Genomic DNA, 21,998 nt, shown 5'->3' on the forward strand with positions numbered 1-21,998 from the left:
TTGCTTTACCACTAGCAAAGCTTTCCCCTGCAAGTTGGGACTGGGGGAGTCAAACCTGCTTCCCTGCACATTATAGTATTTGCTTTCAACCAGGTGTACTACAACCCGGGCCCCTTAGAAGTCCTTTAAAAAGATTTATTTTACTATTTCAGACTTCACAGGAGAGAACTAGTGATAGATGATAGATGAGAAATATATATATGTTCATATATATTATAGATGGTAATTAGACAACTATATGACAGATGGTTAGACAATTGATTAGATAGATTACAGATAGATGATAGATAGACAGATAGCTAGATGATAGGTAGGTGATAGATTGTAGATAGATCGATGAAAGATCAATGATAGATGACAGATGATAGAGAGAGAGAGAGAGATATGAATCAGAACACCGATCCAGTACATACAATATACAGTACCTGGTAATAAACCAGAAACCTCAGGCCTGCAATTTCTGTACTTTACCAAGTAAGTTGTTTCCTTGGCTATATTAGGAGTTTTTCATAAATTATTCTGCAGGAACACCAAATCTATATAAGAATTTTAATATCCACCATATTTTAACTGAAAATAATGCAAATTACTCATACAAAAATTAGATCAATTGGGAGTCCGGCAGTGGCGCAGCGGGTGCAGTGCGCACATGGCGCAAAGTGCAAGGACCAGCATAAAGATCCCGGTTTGAGCCCTCAGCTCCCCACCTTCATGGGAGTGAAGCAGGTCTGCAGGTGTCTCTCTTTCTCTCCCCCTCTCTGTCTTCCCCTCCTCTCTCCATTTCTCTCTGTCCTGTCCAACAACGATAACATCAATAACCACAACAATGTTAAACAACAAGGGCAACAAAGTGGAAAATAAATAAATATTAAAAAATAGATCAATTATGGTATACCAAAAAAAAAAAAAGTTTCAAAGCCATAAGAAGCAGTTTCACAATAAGATGTCTTTGACAATTCACATTAGTTATGTATAAAACTGTTCAACACGGAGGTTATACTGTAGCGTCTATAGCTAGAATTGAATTAAGAAATAGTGGAAATTGGGCCAAGATTGAGTTATTTTATAGGCAGAACTTATGAGCAAAAAACAGTAAGGGAAGACATAAAGTGAAACTTAGACACAAGGTGTCATATTTCACCAAAACAAGACTTTGGAAAAAGCTGGGTAGGGAAAGAATGAAAGGACATCAGGTCCTGCAGTGTCTCCTAGATACCAATCAAGAGGATATGAAAGGTTGTGGCTATGTATTATAGACTATAATATAAACCATTAACCCCTTAATAAATCTTTTTCAAAAGCAAAAGAAAAAAGGAACACCTGAAAAAAAAATGAAGCTAGGGTAAGAGTTTCTTCTGCAGAACCAAGTATGATTAACTTAAGATTTGTTGAAATTGATTTTACTCTTAGGTGTAAGATTATAGATTTCTCTTAAGCAGTTATTATATTTCATCTCTGCTGAGAGTAGCCCACACAGAACCACAGGAGTTTCTCCCAGGCATACTTTTTTTTTTCTAATTTTTTGATTCTTTATCCCTCTGGGAGAATGGAGTCAAGGTCATTATGGGGAGCAGAAGGTGGAAGGTCTGGCTTCTGTAATTGCTTCTCTGCTGGACATGGATGTTAGATTACTATTATTATTATTATTATTATTATTATTTTAAATTTGGTATAATCAATACCTGTCAGGTCTGTGGGATAGAATACCTGGATAGTATTCCCACTTTATCATGAACTTGATCCAAATTTGAGAAGGAAACTTACGTGCAGCGGTATCTTTCTCCTTTAATCTTATTCTCTTTTTCTTTCTACCTGAAAATGTCAGCCCAGGAAGATGAAACCCAAGTAGTGACAGCAACAAAAGAGGATCTCAGGTTCCTGATCAAATATATCCCACTTTAAATGTCTCAACTACATGAAGAATAATTATCTATAATTATATGGCCTACATCTTACACATTCCAGCAGCCACACTGGGTGAGGAGGAGGGTGCTGTAAGGGACAACAAGCCAGGCTCTTCTTGCTGGCTTCCAATGGTTTAACTCTATAATTCTGCCTTCTAATATGCATACCAAAAATACATCACTAAAATATTCTGTACATAGGGGATAATGTCAGATTCCTTCCAAACAGCATGAAGAATTGCTGTTTTGAAAATATTGGTGTTATTCAACATCCAGAATCTCTTATATACCTGTTTTACAGAAAACATGTGCAAGTTGCCTGAGTAAATTGCACAAGCAATTTTATAGGCAATCTTCAATGATCAACTTATGACTTCATTTTTCTCTACTTTATCTACTAATAAAATTGATAAAATATTTTTCAGAAAGTATTTTGCTTTAAAGTTGATAATTATGACCTATTTTCTAGAGTAATATAGTTCCACTAGATCAATCCATTCTGTATTTGAAAACCAAATACAGATTTTCCTAAATAAAATAATGAAACAAAAACTCTGAAAATATGAATAGCTTTCTAAAATAATTCCAATAATATATAGTGGGCATTTATGTTACCTACCTATTGAAAATTCCAAATATAAGAACAATTAAAAATATATATCTGTTTTGCTCATTACTGACAAGATTGAAATTGTCACAAAAAATAATCCAAAACACTTTTTTTTTTTGGAAAAGAGATATCCATTGGTAATAACTAACCTGGAATTACCCTTGAAATTTAAATAATGCAAGTGAAAAATAATGATCCAGATGGATTGACTTAAAAAAATAGCCACTATGTCTTTTTTAGTATTGACACCTTCTAACATTTTCAGTTTTCTGAATGATTTAAATCACAAATGTAATTTCAAAAGGTTAAAAAAGCAAAGTCATATATATATGGAAAATAGATTTATAAAGGAGTGGTCTTTTATGTTATATAGCTGGACCAATACTTGAGTCCAATAAGGCTGGAATACTCTATTCTGAATAGTTGCTTAAGCTTATGAGTGGAGATTTTCAAATAATATTATATAATTTTACATTAAAATTCATTTTTTTAACTTTTTACTTATTTATTTATTTTAAAAAGGAAACATTAACAAAACCGTAGGATAGGAGAGGTACAACTCCACACAATTCCCACCACCAGATCTCAGTATCCCATCCCCTCCCCTGATAGCTTTCCTATTCTTTATCCCTCTGGGAGTATGGACCCAAGGTCATTGTGGGATACAGAAGGTGGAAGGTCTGGCTTCTGTAATTGCTTCCCCGCTGAGCATGGGCATTGACTGGTCGAGCCATACTCCCAGCCTGCCTCTCTCTGTCTCTAGTAGGGTGAGTCTCTGTGGAAGTGGAGCTCCAGGACACATTGGTGGGGTCGTCTGTCCAGGGAAGTCTGGTTGGCATCATGCTGGCATCTGGAACCTGGTGGCTGAAAAGAGAGTTAATATACAAAGCCAAACAAATGGTTGAACAATTATGGACCTAAAGGCTGGAATAGTGCAGATGAAGTGTTGGGGGGTACTCACTGCTGACTATTGTGTACTTTTGCTTTCAGGTATATGTTCTGCCCTAGTTTATGGATACGTGTGAACATATGCTCTATCTCATGGGACCTGGTCTATATCTAGATTTTGGGACTTTGTTAGGAAGTGAACCACCTGGAATGTAATTAGAGAATACTATGAAAGGAAAGGTCTCACCCAAGTAATGAAGTTGAAGGCTTGACATTTCACACCTGAAGTCTCTGGACACAGTCTGAAGTGAAGCATGCTGATGTGGCACTCATTGCATTGATTAGGTTGGGATCGGCAGATGCAATATTATTTGGTATGAATTGAGAGAAGCATGCAAGAATATGCACCACACCCTAAGGTTCCAGGACTGGGGAAATATAGGCTCTATAGTGGAAATGTGAGGTTCCTGCTGTCTTAGGGTTTAAGAAGACAATGGGTAGTTATTGTTATTATCACATTATTTGGTAATTGGGTTTACTTTGATAAGTCCCTTTGTTAGAATTTGCTGTATAATACCCAACATCTTGTATATAGCTGTGCCACTGGTTTCTTCTGTTCTCCCTGGTCTAGGCTTTTGAGAGAGTCAACATATCAAAGACTCAGACTATGTATTAAAAAGATTTAGCCTGTGCTTTAAAAAGTTTGAGACATATAATCAATTTTTTCCCCTCTCATATTAACTAGTGACTTATATGACTACAAATTAATAGGAGTGTACATAAACAGCATTCCCACCACCAAAAGACTGTTTCTGTGACTGGGAACTGGACAAGGAATCCAGGGTGATAGTGTCCTTGCTTTATAACATCTTGAGCATTTTCTATATCATTCTTGCTCACAAAACTAAAACAAACAAACAAAAAAACCCCACGCAATTGCAAAAATATTCTATAGGTACACTGAATACATTAAATAAAGCCAAAGCTTTATTTTTATTTATATAAAATTTTGTTAGGACTTGTTGAACCAAATATATGGTATAGAAAAGAAACCAGAGTGAAATATTTTAGACATATGATAAGTGGAATTTATAAGCACTTAATTTTTATTTCACCATGAGGACTTTTCTGGGGGTTTGTACCTGTGTGATTTAACCAAAACTCATGGGCATATTTTCCAGCTAGACGGTGGAGGACAGAGGGAGAAATAGAAATAGAGACAAAGTGAGAAGGAAAGATACTGCAACACCACACTAACACTCATGAATATCCTCATTTGCGTGGTGTTTTTATGTGGGAAACATGGACTCAAACCAAGGTCCTTTTACACAGTAATATTTCTTTTACTAGGCAAACTATTTCCTTGTCCCCTCCATTTGCATTGTTTTAAATTTGTAATTCAGTAGCCATTTCATTGGAATACATGTAATGCTAGAACACATCCAAGCTTCTGTATATCAACATGCATTATTAATGGCTTCTGAGGTTTCATAAAATTTAACAAATTGTCTTGACCCTGGGAAATTTCCCTTGCAAATGTACTACACAAATAGAACATTGATGTGCTTAGAATGCATTTTTTTTATTATAAAGTCAGCTCATTCTGTACATCATTTACAAATTCATTTCAATTTGTGACCTTAAATATCCAATTGATAATTCTATACAATCGTTAGTAGAATTAAAGGTCAGCAGAACTTGAAATAATAATTGAATATTTTGAAAACAAGTGCAAACCTCATCAAGATTAAGTGAAAGTTCTTTACCTTGACTTTTTTTCTGTAATAGTGCACTTTGCTAGTCCTAATATAATTAAGTGGCATTAGAAGTATGACATTTAGAACTGTCTGAGAATAGTATATTTTCAGGTCCACCTCCATCTCTGTGAAGAGTCTCTGTAGCCCTTTAGCACCCCGCTGTCTGTCCACTCCACATCCTCAATCTTGCTTCAACAAACCCCATTTAGTCCATGCTTTACCTTGCTATTTTCTCCTCTCTACTTGTTTCTTAAGCTGCCTGTTAGTGAGATCATCTGGCATTAAACCTTCTTCTTTTGGCTGATCTCACTTAACATAATTATTTTAAGTTCCATCAAAAATTATGAAAAGGAGATGGCCTCATCATTTTTGGTAGCTGAGTAACCGTCCATTGTTTATATATACTACAACTTTATAACCATTTATGTGACAACTGTGGTAGAAACCATTATTTCCATAGAAGACAAAAAAAGAAGAAGAAGGAGGAGGAGGAGGAGGAGGAGGAAGAGAAGGAGAAGGAGAAGGAGAAGGAGAAGGAGAAGGAGAAGGAGAAGGAGAAGGAGAAGGAGAAGAATAGTATGAGATAGCTACTAGTGAGGGTAAATAACGGATGATTTTGAATATTAAAGAAACATGGCAATTCAGCTTCTAAAACTTGAACTGCAATAGTTATTTGTTTCCTAATTTAAAATGTCACGATACATCTTTTTCTTTTCAGATGAATTAATCAGTGTCTATTTGAACTCTAAATAAAAATGAGAATATATCCCAATATTCTTTTATTAGTAATATAATATCCCTTTCAAAATCATGAGATAAACACATATAATTCCACACCGTTCGACTACCAGATTACTGTTCCCCATTCCCTCCAGTGGAAACTGAAGTAGCTCTCCCAAGGTGACAGATATGGGTTGACTATTATTTCTATAACTATCTATCTATATGTTCATATATCTGCCTATTGTTTTTTTGTGTTCCTGGCTTTCTTTCTAAGTCACACCTACACCTATTACTAATTCCGAATGCTCTTTCTTTTTGTCCTCTTTTCTCTTTGGATCCTGATGGAATTGGATTTCAGAACCCTCTGGTCATCTACCCCTAATTTGTTTTTCCCCTCTGATAATATAGAGCAACATTTTTTATGGGGTGAAGATCTGAATTCTGTAATTACTTCTCTGCTGGATAGATGTTAGAAGGTTGACAGAGAGAGAGCGTGCAAGGAAAATCAGGATTCTTTCAATATTCTTTAAAAATTAGGCCCTGGGTCCATACTCCCAGAGGGAGAGAATGGTAAAGCTATCAGGGGAGGGGATGGGATATGGACATCGGGTGGTGGGAATTGTGTTGAGCTGTACCCCCCTTATCCTACGGTTTTGTTAGTGTCTCCTTTCTTAAATAAATAAAATAAAATAAAATAAAAATAAATTAGAGTAATGCTTTACATTTTCACTTGAAAAAAAATAGTTCTTGTTCTTGAAACTAACATTTTAAATGTCTCCAGGAGGTTATTCATTGTGCATTAGAGATCTAGTCCTTAACACTGACTTTATTCATTTAGTTCAATTTATTGAGTTTTACTGAAATGATAAATGTGTTCACGGGTGGGGAGACAACATAATGATTATGCAAAAATCTTCCATGCCTGAGACTCAAAATCCCAGCTTCAATCCCCAATACCTCCATAAATTAATGCTGAATAAGTGCTCTGATTTCTGTCTCTTTGTCTTTCTGTGTTGCCCTCATAAATAAATAAGCAAATATATAACATGTTGTTCATAAATGCAGGGCTATTTGTGAAGAGTGAAAGATGTTAAATGAACAATGCCTACAGTTTCCAGTGAAATTGTAAAAGCTCATTGGAACAACTCACAATGTTGGATTTTCCAGAAGCAAAAGTAAGATGGTTTTCTACAACATATTCACCTGTTAACCAACCCAGCAATTTATTAAAGACAAGATAATTTGATAGTGACAAGCCACACTTGAGATAATATTTTGCTAATATATTTTACCTCTACTGAGTTCTTTCAGGTGAAAAGTTTCATTTATAAAATTAGAGAAAGCAGGCTGAAATATTTTGCTAGTAATCTAGACAATTCACCACATTTGCCAATCTAAAATAAAAGAAGTAAAAATAATAATAATAATAGTAAATTCTCCAGGTGATTTATTTTCCAAATTCTGAAACATCACTACACACTATAAGATCCTTGCTATCATTTCAGGTAAAATCAGAGTAAGCTACAAATTGAGAGGGAAAGGAGAGGGATTTCATGTCTCATAGGAAGAATAACATAAACACACACACAAAGACAGCAAAATCAAAATTACATTTGGTGAATGGAACACAACTCAGTGTCCCACAGGGTAAAATTCATGTGATTGGTAATAAAAATGGGAAAGAAATTTTGTTATTATGTAAGGAATTTTAAGCTTATTTTGTGAACAAAATGCAGTGCCCCAAAGGGTAAGATTCCTGTGACCGGAAATAAAAATGGGAAAGCAATTTTGTCTTCCTGTAAGGAATTTTGAGCTTATTTTGTGATAAATGTTAAATGACTGAAGATTTCTGAATTAAGTAGGGAAACAACTTGGAACAAAATACAACTGTTGAAATAGACACATTAAATTGAATATTCACAGGTGTTCCAAAAATAAATCCTATACTTAAGTCTTAATAAACTGTAGATAAAGGGTAGAAGTACTATATAAAGATGTAGTAGAACACCATCTCCAAATGAAAATGCATGTCACATTTTGATTCAATATTTTATATTTAGAATATAAATAAAAAAAGAGAGAAAGGGTGGCTTCTGGATAAAGAATGATTTACACTTCATTTTTTCTATATAATAATTGGGAGTATAATATAATCATTATTATCACATGATTAATACATTTCTAAGGCAAAAATACTTAGGATATAATTTGCATATTTAGTGTCTCTGTATAACATTGCTGTTAGATAACAAAGACACTTCACTTCTAAATATATTCCTAACTTAATGAGTCTTAGTACTTGTTATTGCTCTGCATTAACTTGATTATACCAAATGTTATTTCAAAAATAGGTGTTGGAGAATCTTAGTCATTGTGATAAAAAATATATATATATATCATCACCAGAACTTCACCACTACAGACTGGCTTTTCCAGAAAGAAAAAAAAAATGGAGGGGAAGGGGAGACACACCTGCTTAAACACACATAGTACTAAGTGCAAGGATCCACAAGGATCTGGGTTCGAGCCCCCGCTCTCCATCTGTAAGGGGACTATTTCACAAGCAGTGAAGCAGTTTTGCTGGTATCTTTCTCTCTGTGTATTTCCCCCTCCCTTCTCAATTTCTCTCTGTCCTATCCAATAAAATGGGGGGGGGGCGCCAGATGCAGTGGATTCTTATTGCTGAACGGAGTCAAGCATTAACCCTGGAGACAAAGAAAACAAAACAAAACAAACAAAAATAGAGATGCCATAGCACTGAAGCTTCTTGTATTCCTGCAGTTTATAGGGGACCAATTTTGAACTTGAATCTTGCCATGGCAAAGCTGGTGCATTCCTATGAAAGTGACTGTGCTTCCTCTCCTCCCTTTTTGCCACGAGGGTTGTGATTGGGGCTCAATGCCCTAACAATGATGACCCCATCATTAATTTTTCCTTCCTTCCTTCCTTCCTTCCTTCCTTCCTTCCTTCCTTCCTGCCTGCCTGCCTTCCTTCCTTCCTTCCTTCCTCCCTCCCTCCCTCCCTCTCTCTCTTTCTTTCTCTCTTGCTTTCCTACTTTCTTCTTTATCTTTCTTTTCTGATAGAGACAGAAATAGAGAGACTCATGTATCAGTGCCTCACTGCTGATAACTTTCCTACTGCAGGTTAGGGATCCAAGGCTTGAATCTGAGTCTTTGCACATGATAATGTTCTACCAGGTGTCACCCCTACCCAGTCCTTATTGTTAAATATTTGTCAAATCAGTACTTTTTTTGTAAGAATTAACATGAATTAATTAAGTAATTTATGTATTCATTTCTGTCAAGGTTTTTATGTGGGGTTTTCATCCATGCATAGTTCTATAGACCCTGATAGACTTTTTCTTCTAGTCATTCTTCTCCTTCCCTCTCTCAATATTATTTCTTTCTATTTCTCCCCTGCTTTGCTTCTCATTGTCTCTTTCCTCCTCTCTTCTTTCTTTGTCTTGAGAGACAGAGGCAAAAGAAATATATAGAGAATGAAAAGGCACTACAGCACTTCTCCCTTCCTGAAACTTCCTTTCTGTGTGGTGCTCACATGGGAAAGCTAGAGACTCAAGCCCAGGTTTTTCCTTATGATAAAGTGTGCACTCTACCATGTCCTTGGCCCCAACATGAGTGATTTTTATTTAAATTGTGAGAAATATTAATCACTGTTATATTCTTTTTTATTATTATATTTATTTATTATAATAACAACAGTGACAAAAAAGGGCAACAAAAGGGGGGAAATAACCTCCAGGAGCAGTGGATTTGTAGTGCAAGCACTGAGCCCCAGCAATAATCTTGGAGACAAAAAAAAAAAAGAAGGGTGAGGTCATTCACTCCTCACATAGGTTCTCACCACTTTATCTTTCTTTCTATTTTCTGAATCTTAAGAGAAATCTGAGTAGGTAGGAAAGGGGGGGGAGTGGTATGCCAAATTGTTGCAGGAATAATAATGAAAGTTTTCAGATATGAAGAATAACAAGCTACCTTTTCTTGTACTTTTTCCTTTACAAATTTCCTCTGATGTTCAGATTGAAATAATTGGAGAACTTTTCCAATTTTCTCTCTTTTCTTCCTCCTCATCAGACCTTTGCCATCATATACACATTATTTTGTTATTGTTTTGTTTTATGTATAGTCAAATAGGAAGAACTACTTTGGATAAGAATCACATTTAACTGCTGTTTACTAACGTTTAAATGAAAAAGGGTATCTCAGGTGTCTCATTAATCATCCGAAGTTAGAAAATTTTGGACAGGTAATAACAGTTCTAATAACATGAATGTGGATAAGTAAACACAAAACTTGTTAAATCAGAAGTATCTCACCATATCTTGCCATTATTTATATAAAAGACAAGCCTGTATACTTAGAAGGCTTATAACAATAAAAAATTTACAAAAGGAAAATGAATTTAAAATATTTATGTCTATTTAGGAAAGTCCTGGTTCATACTCATTTTAAGCCTAAAGGAACAAGCTTGTAAATGACTCCTCTCTGCCCACGAATACCATAATAAGCTGTATTACAATTAGGCCTTTGTGTAATTTCTAGACTGCCACATTAGGTTATATACATTCAAAATGGGGTTCTTTTAAAGCTCATGTACCAAGAACCTTAAGGGAATGAAAGTAATTGCTTTCTTCAGAAGGTAAAACACAGTTTGGGTTTTCTATTCTTACTGCAATATCACCAGGATTATACCAACCTGCTATAATTTAACACCATTATGGAAATCCTATAGCATAATTTCTTTTGCAACTTTGAAAATCTTACTATAAAACAGCTTTTTGCTCAAGAGTTTTCCCACAAAGTCATAGTACCTCACATAATATGTAGTCCAGAATATATGCTCCATTCTTATAAGGCATAAATAAATTATCCATTTTTTAGGATATATTCAGTATGACTTTGGCTATGTTGGACTGTCAAACTTGATGAAAAGATGCCAAATTAGACCAAATATGGTGGTAATCTGCTATGCTTCATTACAGTTTTGATTATTATTGCAAAAAGATTATCAAAGTTCATTTAAACATATATGGAATTTCTTTTTTTATATTCATTTATTTTCCCTGTTGTTGCCCTTTTTTAAAAAATTATTGTTGTTGTTATTGTTTTCATCATTGTTAGATAGGACAGAGAAAAATGGAGCGAGGAGGGGAAGACAGAGAGGGCGAGAGAAAGATAGACACCTGCAGATACCTGCTTCACTGCCTGTGAAGCCACGTCCCTGCAGGTGGGGAGTAGGGGGCTGGAACCGGAATCTTTTCGCCAGGAGCTTGCGAAGTGCTGCATGTGCGCTTAACCCACTGCGCTACCGCCCGACTCCCGGAATTTCTTTTTTTTTTTTAAAGTATTAATTAAGCTTTCTTTGTGTCTAAAAATTCACATTTTCCATCTTGGGATATGTGCTGTGAAAATCCAGTTTTGTAATGGAAAAGACCTCCACTCTAATTAACCTTCTGCACTTACATAGAAAAGCCACAGAACTATTTGATTAATCCTACTTTATCTGATTTGAATCACAAGATCAAGTAATTAAAATATGAAAGCTTTCTTATTCAGAATATAAAATGAAACATCATGCTTAGATAAAATTTAGAAAATTAGTAATTTAGGTCACAGTGTAAATGATTCCTTTTTTAAATTATTATTCCTCCTGCTTAAATTGGGAACATTAATAGCAAAAAACAATAATTACAGAAAAAAGAAGCAACAATCAAAATTAAAAACTCCACCAATTCACTTTTTAATTATTGAAATTAAGGGGCAGGCTTTGGCATTTGTTTGATCTTGTAACTCAAATGGTGACAGTGAAGATCCTGTTTCTCTTTGTCCCTTGTCTCCTGCTTTGGTACCAGTGTTAACCCAAGGTGTCCCACTATGCTGGCAAAATGACTACAGCACTTAATAGATTTCACATATCTAGAACAGTAGAAGACAAATGCAAAGGGAAAGTTGATCACTGTCTTGTATGTGTCTGTGTGTGTGTGCAAATTTTTTTCAGAGATTTCAGAAATTGTGCAATTATATCTTTGTTATATATTAAATTATATGAGCTAATAGCTGTGGTCAGAAGAAAACCATATGCAGGTTAATGGGGGAGCAAGGGTATTGAAATTAATAACAGAGAAATAGGTTTACCATTCCTCAAACTGATGACTGAGTCAATATCATTTTCTTTATATATGTATATATATTAATTATTATTTATAAAAATGAAACACTGACAAAACCATAGGGTAAGTGAGGTACAACTCCACACAGTTCTCACCACCAGAACTCTGCATTCCATCCCCTCCCCTGATATCTTTCCTATTCTTTAACCGTATGGGAGTATGGACCCAGGGTCATTATGGGATGCAGAAGGTGGAAGGTCTGGCTTCTGTAATTGCTTCCCCACTGAACATGGGCGTCGACAGGTCGATCCATACTCCCAGACTGTCTCTCTCTTTCCCTAGTGGGGCAGGGCTCTGGGGAAGCAGTGCTCCAGGACACATGGTGAGGTTGTCTGCCCAGCGAAGTCAAGTTGGCCTCATGTTAGCATTTGGAACCTGTTGGCTGAAAAAAAAACAACAACATATAAAGCCAAACAAGTTGTTGACTAATCATGAACCTAAAGGCTGGAAACCACAGATGAAGATTTGGGTTCATTTTCAATATCGTCTTTGGTACACTTTGGAACCGGCAGAGTTAACACTGTAAACACAATGCCAGTGGTCCCTATTGCTTCTGGTGATGTTATATATCCCATAGCACCAGTCTTTAGAAACATCTCATGGTAGACAGATTATTTTAGAGGGTAAATACAGTCTATTAAATCTCCAGAATAAGTCCTTTTTCTCCTTTTATCTAGATTAGGTTAATAAAAATAAAATCATAGGAGTAGAGAGGTAGCATAATGGTTATGCAAAATGACTCTCAAGCCTGAGACTGTGAGGTTCCAATGTTCAGTCCCTGGCACCATATTAAGCCAGAGTTGAGCAATGATCAGGTAAAACAAACAAAACTCAACTATTTTTTCCCACTCTCTCTGTTTATTGCTTTTTTTTTTCTTTAGATGAATTTTATGAACTGGTTTTCTCATATATATTTATATATACATATGAAAGAAACAGAGAGTGAAAGAAAAAACAACTCAATTTTAAAAACCTTTATCTTTGATCTAATTTGTAAATTACCTCCACCTTTCTGCCACCCCCTGTTCTTTAAATGATCCATCTAGTTTGAGAATAATTTAAAGAGCTGGGATTCCCTACAATCCTTTCATGCCAAATCCTCCTCAAACTCTTTAACAGATGAAGAAACATGCAAGAACATAACAAGAACATTTCCTGATAGCATTTATTAAAGCTGAATTACATCTTCAATTTTTGAGTTTAGAGTTCATATTTTCCAGCCACTGTAACAGGCTGAAGGAACTAATTACCTAGTGTATAGAATATTTCAAACTGTTCTTGAAACTACAAAGCCCACCATCTTTAGAGAGATAGAATAAATAAATCTTTACAAATAAGCATTATATTAAACTATAGTGAGAAAGGAAATCACTGAGCAACTGTATTTATTGGTTAAAATGCTAAGTAATAAATATATGTACCGTATTATAATAGTAATTTATATACTTATTGAATAAAGACAGAGAGATAGAGAGGGAGAAAGAGAGACACCTGCAACACTGTTTCATCATTTGTGAAACTTCCTGCCTGCAGGTAGTGGTCTGGGTCTTGAAGCCACCTTTGCTCATGGTAACATGTACCTTCAACCTGATGTGTCTTCCCCCGAATAATATGTATATTTTTACCTGCAAGCTGCTATCTATTTTTTAATTATACTAAATGTTTTATGTATTTGTGCCTCTGGGTTTTTACATAAGGTAGGTACCAGTTTTATTTAATAAAACTAAGAAAAGACTTAATTATTTATAATATATTTCATATATATATTATATATATATATCAGACCTATTTATGAATCTTGGTACTTTTAATTACTGCCTCCTCTATAGCTTCTTCTGAAGCAAGTAAATATCAAATTACATATCAGGACAAGAAAACATACAACTCAAGTTCTTCTGTTCCTTAAGATGACTATTTGGCAAAAAGCTAAGAAATTCAATAACAAATTAAAAGTGAAAGGTCAGTTTTATTTAATTTAGATAAAGATAGAGACTGAGACTAACAGAGACCAGCACTAAAGTCTCATTTCCTCTTGGGGGGTGAGAGTGGAGTGGTGGTAATGTGGGAATTCAAAACTACGTTGCACACTTGCTACAGCAATGTGTATCTATTTAACATTAAAAGGGTTTCGGGTGGGGGTTGCTTGTGGCACGTGAAAGGATTCACAGCAGGAGCTGGGAACTGGTTTAAACAACACAAGGTTTATTAGGGTGAAACAGGTAAAAGACAAAATAAGCACTATCATCAAGGGTTAAGAGTATACTAGGTCTATAAAGTCTGAATATAGTTGTCAAAAGTTTATTCCAGTAAGATAAACAATTATCAGCTCTGGTAAAGGTTGCTCATGGCTGTAGAGGGGTCTAAAAGTTTACCAGCTAGCAGAGTCACACAATTTCAGTTCCCAGGAGAAGAAGCCATGGCAGATGGATGCCTGGAGCATCACCGCTCAGATGCTTCTGACGAGGAGAAGCAGCAACAGCCAAATAGTGACTTCTGGCTGGCTTTGTACACCAGCAGAGACTGGATCCACCCACACTCCACCATGTGCCTGTGTAAACCACTGCATACTTTGTCACCTAGGCTGATATCAGCAGCACTATGTCGGGACTTCCATCCATGGTTGCTGGTATACTGCATCACCACAGCAGTAGGCTTTGTTCACTAGTCAGAGAGGTCTGATCTTATAGGAACAAAGCAAAATTGTATTGGCGGGAGCCAAAACCTTAGCTAAGTCTCTCACATAACCGGTGAGTGGACATTCCGATCATTGTAACTGCGATTACCATCTAACTGTTTGGAAAGTTGCTCACCCACCTCCCTCCCCCACTACCTTAGCAGAACTTCCTCCTTGTTTGTGCATAAATTGTGACTGCAAAATAAAATTTTCAGAGTTTGATCAGACCTCATGACTTACTCTCATTCTTCGTGTCTCTTGTCTCCTCCATTCTCTCACCCCCTACCCTAGGTTTCCGTCGATAGCACCTGGTGCCCAATGTGGAACCTTTTTGGGTCTGGGGTCCGAGAGAATGTCGCTCCCCGATGGTCGACCAAGGAGCATAGGACCGCCACTTCAGAGGAGTGAGTGAAGGTTCACATAGGATCACCACTCTAGCCTAGGGTGAGTGAAGATCCGCGTGGTGATCACTGCAGATTCGCCCCTCTGTGAGATTGATCCTTTTTGAGGTAAGAAAGAGCGACACAATTATGGGACAAGCATTGAGTAAACATGATTTGTTGCTTAAGGGCCTCAAAGAGTCCCTCAAGACACGAGGAGTAAGGGTTAAGAAAAAGGATCTCAAGAATTTTTTTTTGTGTGTGTGTGAGTGATGTTTATCCGTGGTTCCCCTGAGAAGGGACTATTGATGAAAAAAGATGGGCCAGAATAGGAAACTGTTTAAGAGATAAACTTCTGTTTGTGAGTCTGTCTCTATTCCCATGCCTGATTCAGGAGACCCCATCCCTGAGGCTCCTGCTAAGTTCCCTCCTGTTAAGATTTACCCCTCTTTGACAACCTTAAGACCCCCTGCCAAAGATGGGCCTGATGATAGTCTTTCTCCTGAAAAGGCCTTATCCCTTGATGAAGTGGCGGCCAAATATCATAATCCTGACGGGCCACCCCCACGCTCTTCTTTGTCCAGACCGCCTCCCTATGCCACCACCCCTCCATTTTGTGCTCCGGTCCTCGACTTGGCTGACACCACCAAGGCTAAAACTCAACTAGCACAAAAAACAGCTTCCCTTAGAAAATTAGTAGAAGAAAAACGAGACCATTTACAATTAGTTAAAGAACTGTGGGCTCTTGACTTGGCATTATCTTAAAACTAGCCACCAAAAAAAAAAAAACAAACTTTCTCAACTAAACAGGCAAATCTGGCTTGGGTTAGTAAAAGATAATGCAATGGTTATGCTAATTATTTACACGCCAAAGGCTTTTGCTCTGATAAATGAGGTTTAATTTAAATAAGATATGTAAAAAATTTTTTCCAGATAAAACTTATCAAATAAATATGAGACAGCCTAATTTACAGCTGTATAGATATTTTAGCTAACCTTTTTACATTTTATTCAAAAAAGTATGCCCCTGGTTTTCCCTAAGAACTTTAGATATTAAACATAAGAAAGACTAGGTAAAAAGTTAAGAGAGTTTTATTTCTGATATAGACAAAAATGCTCCAGTTAAAACTTTTATTTTAAAACTTGGTAAGAGATTTTTTTATCTCACTAATGAGTTAGTTACTTTTGCTTTTACAGTGACTTACTCCTTCTGATAAAGTTGTTACTGAGATAACTCCCCTATTTAGAAAAACTACAAAAATTATTATCAAATAATTGGCTTTTGCGAGTACAGATTCTACATGTCAAACTTTAATCAGTTCTTTTAGAGAGTAAAAAAATAAATTTATCTGGCTTATTTTAAAACACTGTCAGAGGTTTATTCTTGATAAATTAAGGTAATACATGGTGCTTCTGGTCTGATAGATTTGTTTTGGCAAATCCTGATTCAACAAAATTAGTACTTTGAACAATTAAGCTATGAGGTTTTATTTTAGCCTTTTAAGTTGCCATATTAAAGTTCTAAAGAGCAAAATCTATTAAGAGTTTTATATCTACGCTTACTCATGATAGCTTTGTGATGAGTAAAGATCTTAATAAACTAAGTTATAATAGTGTGCTTAAACTGTCTAATCAGTTTAAAACAATGCTAAAAATTGTAAACATTTTATCATGTCAACACATTATGTATTGACTTTCTATAACATACTGGTATATTTTAATAAAGAGCCTTCTAAAATCATATAAAAGAACTTAAGCCAATTCTAACCATTAGATCATCAATTAACTTGGTACAAGTTCTCTCCCTAAGTAAATAATTATAGGTACATCTGCACATGAAGAACTGACTGCTCATATGGAAAGATTTAAAACTAAACATTTTTAATTTTTTATTTATGGGTGTGTGATGACTCCTAAAGTCACTAATATCCTAAAAATTTTTCTCATTTCTTTACAAGCCTCTTAAAATTTTGATGCTTGACCTGCCATAGTGAGGGCACTTTACTGGCTCCTACATTGCTTAATTAAGATCCTGCTATTCAGACTTTTAAGATTAATCCCCATTGATAAAAGCCAATGCTCTCTGGCAGATTGATGTAATTCACCTGCCCATGTTTAGTAAACAAAAACATTTTTTTTTCTCAATTGGTACTTTTTCTAAATTTATGTGGGCTACAGCTCAAACAAGAAAAAGCTCAAAAACCTTAGGAGCCATATGCTCTGTTTTGCTTCAATAGACATCCAATCCATGTATTTTTGTTTCCTTTAGAACATCAAAAGCTCAAGAAATAAATAAAAAAAGAAGGGGAGTGCACCCCCCAATATCCAGTTGGCTAAAGTGTCAATGAAGTAACTATACTAAAACTTTTTAATATTTACAAAAATTCGAATTGTCCATTTATTATATCTCATTGACAAAGTCACCCACTCTCCCAGCCATAGAGACATATTTCTTCCTTTTCTTTTTTCAAAACTGGATGTCCATGTTTGTTTTCCTTTTATTATGGTGGATGACATTATTGCTCTTGCAAAATCCACAGTCCCTGTTGGCAAGTCCTTACCACAAAAGACGCCATGGCAGTATATACTCCAGCTAACCTCACCAGCCTATCCCAGTCTTCTCTTTCTGCTGACCTAACACTGCTGACTTCATCCTTACATGTTTATTGACTGCTCACTTTTCTCAAAATATTCCTCATGTTCAAGGAACCTCACCTTGACTTCTAATGTGTATGCACATCCTCTGTGTTTTGGTACAACACCACTCTAAATTTTCATGTCAATTCTTCTCTACCTGGTCCTTGCCTCCTAGTTTTGCTTGTTCCATAGCTGACCCTCTATGAAGAAGAAAAAATTCATCAGTTGGTGCTGACGACCACCAGAGGACCAGATGTGCTGTATTTCTTCCCTTGGACATCACATCCACTGACTGCTTCCCTTAGACTTGCTGGTGGCGTGCTAGGACACTTTGATGCCCCTTATGGGACCCCTGATTAGTCTTTTGTTAATGATTACCTTGGGACCCTTTATTTTTAATAAGATTATTGGCTTTATAAAACAACAAATTGACTCCTTGGCATTGAAATCCTTACAAATATATTACCACAGTCTTGATTTGGCTGACAGAGGCTTGGCTGAACCTGAGGGTGACAGACCTCTTTTAGGAGTTGCATAAAACTCAGACTTATGCACGCCAGCCTTGGTGTGGTGTGGGCACCGGTAAGGGGTGCAGAGCTAAGCACTGCAGGGGGAGGACCCTATAGTCCGCCTCTGAGTCCCCTGTGAAGCAAACCTGATTTGCATGGAGGTTGGTGTCAGTCATCAGAACTCTTCGCTGTGAGTTTTCCTCACCTTAGAAATAGTGGCTCTTCCTCCCCTCCCCAAAAAAGACACCAAGAGCCGTATAAGATGCGGGAAGATCAGTTCTATATTTACCCCGCGGGAGAAATCAGGTCAATACTTCTTCCCTCTGGTTAATGCCCGCTTATCTCTTGATAAGATTCCTAGCTTTTACCCTCAATTGCCACCTCACTTAAATTGTAAAAAAGGGGGACATGCAGGGAGCCAAAACCTTAGCTAAGTCTCTCACATAACCAGTGAGCGGACATTCGATCATTGTAACTGCGATTACCATCTAACTGTTTGGAAAGTTGCTCACCCACCTCCCTCCCCCACTACCTTAGCAGAACTTCCTCCTTGTTTGTGCACAAATTGTGACTGCAAAATAAAATTTTCAGAGCTTGATCAGACCTCATGACTTTCTCTCATTCTTCGTGTCTCTTGTCCCCTTCATTCTCTCGCCCCCTACCCTAGGTTTCCGTCGATAACCCCGCAGGCTGGGGCATTGTATCCTTTGCTGTACAGTGCACACCATTAAATAAAGATGAAGAAACATTACACATACTTGATATGCAAAACATTGAATGTGATATCATGTTCCTGGAAGCTAATAAGGGCTTATAATATACATCTATATTGCTGATGCTGATAACAATATTGTGACCTGTATCTTAATATCTAGGTTTCTAGCCCCAGTTTCAGTCTTTTTAGAATGTTTAAAATCCTTTTTTAAAAAATAATTTTATGAGGGTTTACAGTATAGTTGTTGACACATGGGTATAATTTCTTATCTCTCCATGATAAGTATCAGCAGAACACTGTCACCTCCAACTTAAATCCTTTCCCTCCATTATGCATCAGGATCCATAGCCTTCTCCACTCTTTTCATCCCCCTCCTTCCCCAGTCTTTTGCTTTAGTTCAGTACCACACCCAGTCTAAGTTTCACTATGTACTTCCCCTTTCTGTCCTTGTATATTAAATTCTACCTACAAGTGAGTCCACTGCTATTTGCCCACCTCCTCCTCCTTCTCCTCATCCTTCTTCCTCTTCTTTTTGACTTATCTCACTTAACAAGACTTCTTCAAGTTCCATCCAAGAGCAGTATTCTATATGTATATACACCACAATTTATTTGTCACTTAATCTATCATTGGGCATCTGGATTATTTCCAAGTTTGGGCTATTACAAATTGTGCTGCTGGGGCCGGGTGGTGGCGCACCTCATTGAGCGCACATGTTGCAGTGCACAAGGACCCGGGTTCGAGCCCCTGGTCTCCACCTGCAGATGGAAAGCTTTGCAGGTGGTGAAGCAGGGCTGAAGGTGTCTCTCTGTCTCTCTCCCTCTCTATCTGCCCTACCCTCTCGATTTCTGACTGTCTCTATCCAATAAATAAAGATAATAAAAAAAATTGTGCTGCTTTGAACATATTTATACATACAAGTAGATCAGAAGCAACCAATAGCACAGCTATATACAAGATACTGGGTACTGTTCAGCAAACCCTAACAAAAGGACTTTTCAAAGTTAACCCAACTACCAAATAATGTGATGATAACATTAACTATCCATTGTCTTTTTGAACCCTAAGACAGCAGGAACCTCACATCTCCACTATAGAGCTCCTATTTCCCCCAGTCCTGGAACCTTTGGATAGGACCCACTTTCCCACATGCCTCTGCCAATCCATATAAAAATAGTATCGCATCTGCCAATCGCAACCTAATCAACACAACTATTGCCACCTCAACATGCTTCACTTCAGACTATGTCCAGAGACTTCACATGTGGAATGACAACCCTTCAGCTTCATTAATCAGGTGAAGACCTTTCCTTTCATAATATTCTTTAATTCCATCCCAGGGGATTACTTTCTAACAAAGTCCCAAAACATAGATATACACCAGTTTCTGTGAGAGAGAGCATATCTTCACACATATCCATAAAATACTGCAAAATATATACCTGAAAGCAGAAGTACCCTAGAGTTTGCAGTGAGTACAACCCTAACACTTCCTCTCCACTATTCCAAGCTTTGGGTCCATGATTGCTCAACAATTTGTTTGGCTTTGTATGTTAACTCTCTTTTCAGCCACCAGGTTCCAGATGCCATCAGGATGCCGGCCAGGCTTCCCTGGACTGAAGACCCCACCAATGTGTCCTGGAGCTCAGCTTCCCCAGAGACACACCCTACTTGGGAAAGAGAGAGGCAGACTGGGAGTATGGACCGACCAGTCAATGCCCATGTTCAGCGGGGAAGCAATTACACAAGCCAGACCTTCCACCTTCTGCAACCCACAATGACCCTGGGTCCATGCTCCCAGAGGGATAGAGAATGAGACAGCTATCAGGGGAGGTGATGGGATATGGAGATTGGGTGGTGGGAATTGTATGCAGTTGTACCCCTCTTACCCTATGGATATTTTAATTTATCCTTTAGTAAATAAAAAATAAATAAATAAATAAAAATAAAAGCAATAGCAATAAAAAATAAATAAATAAAACAAAGCATCAAAATTGTGGAGGAAGTTCTTAAAGGGAGAATCAAAAATTAATTATAATTCAATGAGTGAGAGAGGAAAATATGTGACAAATTAATCATATTTAGTAATTTATTATTTATGTTAAAATATTTATTTCTCTTCTATGTATCTTATTTGATAGGACATAGAAATTGAGAGGGGAGAGAGAGATAAACAGTCACAAAAAGAGGCATCTGCAGCTTTGTTTCACCACTTGTGAAGCTCCTCCCCTGGAGTGGACCAGGACTTGAACCTGAGTTCTTGTTCATGGTAACATGTGCACAAATCCAGATGTGCCAAGCTCTATTTATTTGACATATTTAATAATGATCAAATAATAATTGTATTACAAGGTACCCATCAAGTTATTTCAATTTGTGGCCCTCATCTGTCAGTATATATAACCAATTTGGATGATTTAATTTTATTTTTTATGAAGTCAAGACCATGTACATGCAATATTTCACTGCTCCTTGACTACATTTTCATTCAGAGAGAGATGCACAGAAACAAAGAGACTGAGAGATAGGGAGAGATACCAAACTATCAGAGTTTCAGGATGGGTTAACTTTTGTGTACAATTTCAAAGAACATATTCTAGCATAACATATGAAGGCAGACTGCATACTTCCCAGCACATTGTGTTTTTGCATTCTCATGCCTTGCTTTCACAAAACTATACATTATTTGGTGTGTTTTGTTTTTCTTTCTTTCTTTCTTTCTTTCTTTCTTTCTTTCTTTCTTTCTTTCTTTCTTTCTTTCTCATGTTCTGATTTTACAATGTATATCTAACCAAGCCAAACAACAAGTACAGACATCATCATCTTTCAAGAAGTGTACCCATTATCATGGGGCAAAATAAATTGGAAGCAAAAGTATACAAGTACATGAAAATGCCATTGCCAATCAGCAATAAGAATTCTCACATAAGCACTAAGTTTCCTTTGTTTTGTTATCCTTGGCTTCTTTCTGCTGAACCCCTTTGGTCAATTCATTTTCAAGGAACACACTTTTG

This window comes from Erinaceus europaeus, chromosome 13 (assembly GCF_950295315.1).
Source record: "Erinaceus europaeus chromosome 13, mEriEur2.1, whole genome shotgun sequence".
NCBI lineage: Eukaryota > Metazoa > Chordata > Mammalia > Eulipotyphla > Erinaceidae > Erinaceus > Erinaceus europaeus.